This window comes from Morone saxatilis, unplaced genomic scaffold, assembly GCF_004916995.1.
Source record: "Morone saxatilis isolate NCDOM2014 unplaced genomic scaffold, NCSU_SB_2.0 Contig1, whole genome shotgun sequence".
Taxonomy (NCBI): Eukaryota; Metazoa; Chordata; class Actinopteri; family Moronidae; genus Morone; species Morone saxatilis.
This window is the reverse complement of record NW_023339651.1, coordinates 10,480,384-10,488,061: the sequence shown is the minus strand read 5'-3', so window position 1 is coordinate 10,488,061 and position 7,678 is coordinate 10,480,384. Positions and strand designations below refer to the sequence as shown.

The following is a 7,678-nucleotide window of genomic DNA, read 5'->3' as shown; positions in this document are numbered from 1 at the left end:
GTGCACTTAGCGAATGTCTCGACAGAGCTGAGGAACCTTGGCGCGTGTCCATAATCGGCAACCACTTTGCCTGAAGTGTTTTAACGCTGCACGCACACGCACACACACACGCACACACACACACACACACACACACACACACACTACAGTGATGAATTAACTGTCAATACGGGCCCCACACACACACACACACACAAACGCTGTTCAAAGTAGCTCTTGTTATCAGCTGAACTGTGACCCTGGCGGGAAATCAAATGGCTCTTCCAGGCTAAATCTCAGCCTCAGGCAAAAAACGCACACACCCCCCACACACCCACGGGAAACCAGGTCACACAGAGTGAGAAGTGCACTGAACAACGAAAACCCTCAATCACTTCTACTTCACTTGCTGTATTATGTAGGAACAATACTGTCTAGCACTCAGTACACCAGCGCTTCTTTGCCTAGAAAACGTCTCAGCTCAAATGTGATGATGATACTTACATTAATGGAAGCAACAAGCCTAGAAACGGTTTTGTCAATCTAAAGTTTTCCAGGTGATTCAGGATTCCCGCCCACTATCTTGTTGTCAACAGAGTGAGACACAGTGTGTGTGTGAGAGAGGAGAACAGAGACTGACCTGAGGGATGGGCATGCCACAGTCAGTCTGCAAGTTCGGCAGCCAATCGGAGTGAGTTTGCATAATGTACTGACACAAATGTTTTCACTCTGACAGTCATCTTACTGACAGTTACAGCACAAACTTAAGGACCATTTCCCATGAAATAATGAAGCTGGTATGTTGGTACAAGTCATGATTATTAGTCAACGGCTATGGAATAATAACAACATCCACATTTTGAGAACATTTTCACAATGCTCTTCCACAGGGCACGATATTCCCTGGGAAAAAGAAGGCTTGATTTACGAGATTTATGTATAGACTAAATGAATGCACAAACTCATGCTAGTTACACGATCCTGCGAGGCAATAATGTTACTCAAATGATGTTCTTACAATGCAGCGCACATCATTACAATATCTTTTACCCGCTCCCAAATTCAATGTGAAATTATGACAAGCTCAGTTTACCTCTTTAGTGAACACGCTCGTTCAGCCTCATCAGTTCTAGCTGGGAAATGGAAAGTGATCAGTTGTCTTTGCCACAGCAGTGCATTGCTCTTTCTTTACTGTCAGGAGTACATTTCCGGTCTATTGTTATATTGTAACAATCCTACTAACAAGCAGCACAAAGTTAAGTTAGTTGTCTGTAGCTTAGGGTAAAAAAAACACGAAGATATCAAGTATCACCTATTGGGTCGGTCCATCGCCCGTTGGGGTTTTTTTGGGCCGTTTTTTGTGAATTTATTTAGCTAATTTAATGTAGAAGAATAAGAGGCGCTCTGCAGCACACACACTGAGCAGAAGAACAAGGAAAAACAGCCAGAGCCAGAATATTTATACTCACAGCTAACTGCAGTGAATTAAAGGTTTATTTCAACTAAGGCAACAAGGCGACCCAACCAGGACTGTTACTGCGGGACACGTCAGGGACAGGTTGTGAAAAATGACTATCGTATGGGAAATAGTATTAGGTAGTAGTAGTAGTATGTCGCTCAGCACTCAGCCATAAACAGCAGCAGGTTAGCTTAGCATCAAGGCTGGAAGGATACAGCTAAACCTTTTCAGTCCGAAGCTCGTCCCCCTACTTGCACCTTTAAAACTGGCCAAGTTGGTGGCTTATATACTGCTTTACACAGCTTGTATACTTTAAAAGAAGCCAAGGAAAACAGATCTTAACTGCACCAGTGAAAAAGCTGATGAAATAAGGACAGACAGACAGACAGAGAACTGTTGGGTACTCTGTCCAATAAGATCCACCATTACCCGTGCTAGAGTAAAGTGTAACACATGTTGATGAAAGAAAAAGGGATGATCTCAGCACTTCTGACAGTCCTGAAGAAATTGGATATAATCAGAATCAGATGGTTAACAACAGAACTGTGTTTATTTTTTTGTATTTTTGAGTGTGTCAGTTGTTCCCTGATTTATCTCAAAAGGTTATTTCCAAACTGCAATAAATCAGAAAATGATGTACAGCAGAATTTGTTGTGTAGCAGACTTTCTTAGTTAGGCCATGTAATACTAATGTTGCTGTCACACAGAGGGCATGTTAAAATGAACACTCACACACAGACGTGTACTGGAGCAAACTCCATAACAGTGAAGTCTCAAGTTGAACTGAGTTTTAGTGAATTTGAAGCATGTCAATATCAGTGAGTGTCACATTATTAAAAAAATATAACAAGTGTGTTTTATAAGCGTAGTTCAGTGATGAAATACAATGTGTTGTCCACGTCACTTAATTTTAATGGATGATATAAGTTAGATGTTTGCTATAAGCATGTGACAGCAAATGGTAGATCAAGGCTCAACGTGGTCGTAACTGATTGTTCGATATGAATCTGCCACGGCTCCAAAGTGGGACATTGTTTTTTTTATAAATTGAGATATTCAATCAGTTCCTAAAATTATGGGTTTAAACACTAATTTCCCATGTCTGTAATCCCTTTGTGTCTCATGGGTAGTCAATAAAAATGAGTAACAAAATGTTTTAATGACGTTTTGTCTCGGGACTGTAACGGTTTGTGAACCCCCTTCCTAAATCATTGCTTATCCCCTTAACGGGGGCCCTTCGCTCTCACATAAAAGCCTTTTTCTAATGTTCATTCATGAGGGATTATTTCACAACTCATCCAAAGGATGACTCATGGCCTGGTATGTGATTAGGTCCAACTTCACATGGAGCGCAACTGAGTAAAGCCTGATCAGTGAGGTAGAAAGCAGCACCGTGATATACTGGTAATAACCTTTACGCTTCATATTCACCATTATATTGAAGCTCGCTTTGACACTACAGTCAGTGGATGAGGAACGTAAGAGAGATTCAATAAGTGTGAAAACTGTAAAAGTGTAAAATGAGACCTGGATTCAAACTGAGCTCAAACGCCACTTATCCTCCCGAGCCTCCAAAATATTCCACTAAATACTTCACAGTAAGATTCAGCATTGGATCTTTAGCATTCCAGCAGCATAATAAGCAGGTCAGGGGCCGAAGGAATCCCCTTTTCTTTGGGCTGAGAGAAAAAAAGCCAAGCCATGTGAGTACAATAGAGTGACGCGCCAACTGATGTCACCCAAATGCAAAGAGACAGTCACGCAGAGAAAACAGACTTCAATTCAATTATCCTCAGTCAAAAATACTTTGGTGATGATACCACGAAGGTGACTATTAGTACTGTGAAGAAAAAAAGGCTTCCATGCATAAGAGGTTCCTTTCAGTAGTCATCTGAGTCCAGAATAGCAAGAAGGAGAAATAAAGGAGAAACAATCCCACAGAAAGAATATTACACATTAAAGGACTTAATTCAACTAGGTGTGCAATGAAATCATACCTGGTACAATTGGCTATTTCAACAAACAAAAATACATTTACACGTAAACATTACGTATTCCCCTGGAACATTAGGAAAATACTATACAAAACTATAGAGGTCTCCAAACCACAGTGCACATTGAAGAGCTTTGTACATACTAAAGAAGAATGTAAATCAGGTTGTACAAATTCAGTGTTACAGTGGAACTGTACTGGAAATCAAACGTGGTGCAGAGCCATCTCTATGATCCAGTACCAGAAAATCCTGCACAGTCCCCTTTAAATCTTCAGTATACTAACGCACTCTTTATGCAAAGGAACCCCCTCTGTTTGACGCAGCAGGTCAGAGAAGAAAGGACACATCATATGACCACAATAGAATCACATTCCTTAAACTGACAAATGTTACAATGCAGTGCAAAGACCTAGATGAAGGGAGCAAAAAAAAAAGCATTATGTGCTTTAGAACATAAGAAGAAATCCAGTAAAAAGCCAAGTTAATGTTACTGGTTACAACAGATTTTGGACTCTTTGCGTTTGGATCAGGCCCTGCTGAAAGAAAACTGACGTGGTTTTCTGTTTCAACCCGACCCAAACAACTGCAACCGTGCTGACGCCTGATTCATACTCAAAATGATCTAAATCAAGCCCTGATTTTTCAAAGGAGTTCACTTCAACCCAGCGTACATCAACTGTGAACTGCAGATTTCTTCGCACACGAGAGCCAGCCATCGACAACAAACCTCAAATACCAGAAGATCAAGTAAAAATTGGAATTTTCACAATAGGAATATCCAAGCAGTGCCCTGAATACCGACCTAATTCAAGTTTGAGCAAATTCAAAAGAGCTGGAATTGGCCCAAACCCAGTGGGTCAGAACCCAGCCAGCTTTGGGCAGAGAATCACAGCTCGAGCGGTTAACAACTGATGGAAAACTGCTCTCCATCCGCTGGCCTGCACATTTCGGTGAAGAAAACTGGAGCTGAACGGAATCTTTACTTTCTCCATAACCAGATAAACAAGATGGCACCCCAATTATTAGGAGAATTTAAAGCATGTATAACCCGTCACTTGAAGGGAGTATTATTACACTTCTGGGTTGGGATCCAAAATGAGTCACATGCCAGTTTCTGGTGGGTCCCCACATAACAAGAGCGCTGGTTTAGGTTTATATTAGCCTTGGTCACATAATAAGCTCGAGCAGCCCCATTCTGGCCTCCTGGACCGCATGTTTTTTTAATAATAAAGAGCGACAGTTGATTCATCTGGGGGGGGGGGCAACGTGAGCCTACACACCCCCCGAAAAACGTTAACACTGTGGTGTGTGAGGAATGCTCAAGGCTACGGCTCATTCATGAAGATCTGATCAAACCAGCCACCGGGAGAGCTTTGACATAAAGGGGAATTTTATGAAGGATTGAAGTGAGAGAAAACCCTCCATTAGCAAATTCTATCACCATGGAGACGATGCCGATAGCACAACAACAACAGAAAAAAGCCAAACGGAAAAGAAAGATAAAGGGATGACACATGAACCTGCAGTCCTGCGCCGGTTACCTCTCACTGTCCACACTGCTTCCCTTCTCTGCGGGTTATAGGGCGAGAGGCTGCTTACACTGGGAACAGAGCTGCAAACAGAACACACTTCTCATGCGAGGGACCTGGAGAACATATGGCTTTGATTAGAGGGCAGGGCAGACGGAGACTCCAGTGGAAACTGCACAGAAAGAGAGAGAGAGAGAGAGGCTCTGTGTGTGAGTGTGTGTGTGTGAATTTGTGTAACAACAGAGGGGAGGGGGCTGACTCAAGAAAGGGTGACTGTATTTTCACAGTGGATGAGTGGGTGAATGCTGGAGTGCATTTTGTGTGTGTGTGCGTGTGTGAGCGCTCGTTAACAAAAAAAGATGACTCAAAAAGGGGTGGAGGATGTTGAACTTGAAGAACTGAACGCAGTGAGTGCCAGTATGTGTGACACAAGGGCACAACAGAGGTGAACCCCACCAGTGGAGACCACGGCGAACCCCGTCCGCAGCACACAAACCCACACGAACGCCGCGCTTGTTGCGGCTGGTTGAAGCCACAGGAACTGGTGTGCGAATGTCTGCTCCGCGCAATCAGCTATTTTTTTTTTCTTTCTTTGTTTGGAGAACACATTTTATTTCTGGGGATAAACTAAACGCACTGTAAGCATATGGCAACCACAGAACACACGCTTCAGCCAAACTACAATCAGAATTTAATTGAAGTATTCACTCCGTTCAGCCACTTGAATCAATTCCCAGTTGCTGCCCAGCAAAGGCAAAAGAAGTTCATATCTGCTAAGGGAAATGTGCTTTCAGTGCTGATGACTCGGTTGCGTGGGATCTGGCTTATATATCTGGATATGGCATACACTAATTGCTTTGTAGAGTGTTTTTTTTCCCCTTAGCCTTCATGCTCCTACATGTTGTCTGAATAACTGCATGCAAGACAGCATAAAGTCAATTGGGATATGTTTTGTGAGTAGCTAAAGGGGGCAGAACAGGATTACAAAATATTGAAATGCATCCAACAATAATCCTCCATAGGGCACCTTTCATTTCTAAATGAAGGTAATCAAAGTGCGGCTTCAGCTCCACGTGAGCAAAAACATCAGTCACAAAATTCGATTAAAAGGCCAAAGGTCGATTATAGGCACGGTTGACACTCCTCCAACTGTAATGTCAGTGTGACAACGTCTGGAGCCGGTTCCCAGCTGAACAAATGGGAGACACCTAAGGGAAGCGAAGGAGCACCGATGCAGAGAACGGCCCGTTCGAAAACAACAAGTCCAACCAGTCTCCCATCCCTGTCCGCTGCACATTTCCATCTCACAACATCACCGCACCTTCCCTTCCAACTGCTGCCACACAGTATGCTACGATGCTGGATCCCTGATATCGACTAACATTATCATTTTGGGGAGAAAGGCGACTTTTGAAATGTAAAAACACAGTCATTTTGTCAACCCACAGTATAAGGATAGTGGCCTCTATTTTGCACTGTAAATATGACCCTGTTGCCCCATTAGTGTCATATGGACTGCATTTTATCCCCTAAATTGCCCATGTGCCTTCTTCCTGAACCTTCTGTTAGTGTTTTTGATCCGATCTGGATGTGATTAAGCTGCATTTCCCCTTTCATTTCCTTCAAGCTTCGCTGCAGCATCACATAGAAAAGAGTGACAAGCCACAGTCCCCCAGGGGATGCTGGGGGGGGGGGCTATGTAAACAATGACCTGACCTGTCAAACTAAAAAAAATAATAATAATAATAATAATAATAATAAAAAATAATAATAACAATAATAATAATAATAATAATAATAATAATAATAATATGCACGCCTGCACACTTTGAATGAAAGTGTTAGCAGCTTAGGCAAAGAAGAAACAAACACAAACCCCATTCAAGCTCATGTTTTGGTTCATGTTTGATGTCAATAAACGCAATGAAACTTTGACAGTCATATAGCCTTTACACACAGTAACGCAGAAACAAATGGCAGATAACAGCTTTTTTTCACCAAGTGACCCCCCCAAAAAAAAAAACTGTAACCCCATTTTGAAAGTGTTTCTGCTAGGAGTTTCAGTTCAGTGTCCCGGCTGAAAACAGACCCACAATTCACCTGCATTCATTTCTAGTAGCGGACAAACCCACGTGAATGGACAAACTACTATTAAACTCACTGTGGGTGACTTTGGGGTTCGCGGACACTAGTTTGGGAACCCACTGGCACTGCGAGCAACTAACTTCACAGACAAACCGCACCGCCGACCCAAAACACTCGTGCAGTGCAACAAAATGAACCAAAGTAAATGGTGTCAGGCGGGTATTGACGTGAGATACGGTGGCCCCAAACTTACCCCTAAAAAGTTACCCAGTCAGCATCCACCGAAACTCCGCACACCGAGTAAGTTCAACACATGTTTGCTAAGTTTTCGTTGACGGTCTCGCTTCCAGAGCTCTCGCGGAGAGACAGTTGAGGCAGCCGCTCGTGCTGCGGTGTGAAAGCGCTCTCTTTTTTTTTTTTTTTGTGATGCGTTCAGGGGCTTCTCGGAAAACTGTACGCAAACTCAAGACTCCTTTTGGTTTTTGTCAAATACTTTTTTGAAGGCTGTCGCTTTACAAATTCAAGAGGTGCACACTGTTTTTTTTTCCTTAGATACTTTTGCACTTTTTTTTTTTATTTAAAATATAGGCTAGCTCTCTCAAGTTCTCTCAAAGGGAACATAAATTGCATTT

The 7,678-nt window shown here is 42.6% G+C and overlaps 1 protein-coding gene across 10 annotated transcripts in view; it reads right to left on the bottom strand.

The window, feature by feature from the left end:
• plce1 (phospholipase C, epsilon 1) overlaps positions 1-7,447 on the bottom strand; it is a 75,752-nt gene extending 68,305 nt beyond the window's left edge. For 8 of the 10 annotated variants that reach the window (XM_035660478.1, XM_035660503.1, XM_035660495.1 and 5 more), the window contains exon 1: positions 484-619. The gene's annotated coding sequence lies outside the window, so the exon portion shown is untranslated. Of the gene's footprint in view, positions 1-483; positions 620-4,973; positions 5,134-7,299 lie in introns of those variants that run through there. The other 2 variants (XM_035660470.1, XM_035660460.1) reach the window with 2 other exon arrangements.
• Positions 7,448-7,678: the final 231 nt, after the last annotated feature.